Source organism: Stylophora pistillata, chromosome 4 (assembly GCF_964205215.1).
Source record: "Stylophora pistillata chromosome 4, jaStyPist1.2, whole genome shotgun sequence".
Lineage (NCBI taxonomy): Eukaryota > Metazoa > Cnidaria > Anthozoa > Scleractinia > Pocilloporidae > Stylophora > Stylophora pistillata.
Genome location: NC_142522.1, coordinates 31,015,952 through 31,017,919, shown reverse-complemented (window position 1 = coordinate 31,017,919; position 1,968 = coordinate 31,015,952).

Sequence of the window (1,968 nt, the reverse complement as noted above, 5' to 3'; positions counted from 1 at the left end):
GTTTGTAACTTTGAAAGAATACAACAGAAAGACTGACCAAGGCCAGTTGAACACTTTTACGGGGTTGAATCATAATCATTGGTTATCCAGAAATAGGTGTCATTTCGTCACTAGCAGTTGCCTTGGCAACGCTTTCATAAGCTTATTCAGACGCATTTTTTAGCTTGTGTCTTAAATAATTCGAGAACTAACCCGGTGACCCCGTGAATTTTTTCAGTGATTGCTTTCGGCACTTGAAAAGGAAAATACACAAAGATTTTTAAAAAGTGATACGGAGCGGAATTTCAGAAAATCTAGAAAAAAGGCAATTTTCACACATCGCAAATTTCCTTCCGTAGATCTTTCTAGTTTTTTTTTTTTTCTGATGATTCCTTTCGACGTTATTATCATATTGGAACAATAAAAATAAGGGGTCACCGGACTTGTTTTCATGCAATAGCTTTCGTGAGTTTAGCAGTTTCCACGCGCGCTTTCGCGCATTTAAAAATTTGGATTCTATAAGATCGACATTTGCTCATGATCTGTTATAGCTACCGCTGACAATTATAGTCTTTAACGAATTGTTTTTAACCGAGCTGTTGCCCTTTAGAAAGATAAAATAAGCGATGAGAAACATAAAAAAATCCCTAAGTCAAGAGACAGTCTGTATGAGAGAAATCCAAAGATTTTTGAGCCGGGGTGCTGCTGAGTTGATGCTGTGGTGGCATAGGGGAAAAAATTCTCTAGATTTTAGTTCTGCACAGATTGGCATCTCTATAACAGTATCAATGAACAGCTATCATCCAAGAAAACAATTACTTGTAGCGTCCCTCAGGGCTCAATCCTGGGTCCATTGTTGTTGTTATTATATATTAACGACCTGCTTGAGTGTTTAAGATTAACCACTCCATGCATGTATGCGGATGATACTCAAATCTTCTCATCCACTTACCATGCCAACGAACTTGTCATCATATTAAATTCTGATCTCGATCATGTACGCAACTGGCTTAAAGAAAACAAACTTCAAATGCGTCCCTCTAAGTCTAAATTGATGTTTATTGGCTCCCCGTATAATTTAAACAATAAGGATACCGAACAACCCGTTGTGGTAACTGATAAGAAACAACATACCCGTATCACGATCTGACACACATGAATGCTTGGGAGTTAAGATAGATGAAAAAGTTAGTTGGGATAGTCATATTGACATGAAGAAGGCCAAGGCGGATATTGAATCGATGAGACGTAGAAGCCCTTTGTTCCTGTAGAAACACTTGAAAGGTTTATAAGAGGCTGGTACAGCCCTACTTTTGAATCTTTTTCCCCATTCTGGGACAACTGCGGAAAATTACTAAAGGACAAATTACAAAGATTTCAATCTCGTGCTGCTAGGGTTCCTAGTGGTGCTAATTATCATTCTCGTTCCTCTGATATAATATACACCTCTCTTGGGACACACTTGGTGCGGGGTGGATTGGTATCAAGTCAATATTGGTGTATAAAATACTAAATTACGTCACCGAGCCCATCCTCAGGAACTCCTTTGTTTGAAGGAAAGATGATCAGACTGATTACCACCTCAGAAATAGTACTACAGATCTGACACTTCCTAAACCGAAGAGAGAGTTTCTAAGAAGAAGTTTTAAATATAGCAGCGCAATGTTTTCAAATTGAAACCAACTCCCAAATGAAGCAAAACTAGCGGAATCGATGTATTCATTTAAGAAATGTATTAAAACGTAATCGGGTCATGTCACACCACATGTTTTGATCTTTTTCTTCGTTTACAATATGCACTCAGTTTGCTATAGTTGAATTTTTGCAGTTTTAGACTTACCTATGTTATTAATCATCTTCTTTGTTCATAATAGGCACTTAGTTCATAATAGTTGTATTTTTATGATTTTAGACCTACCAAATTATTAATCTTATATTATTAGTTCTAGTTTCTTCTATTCACGACTGTACTAAAACGCCCTCCATGGA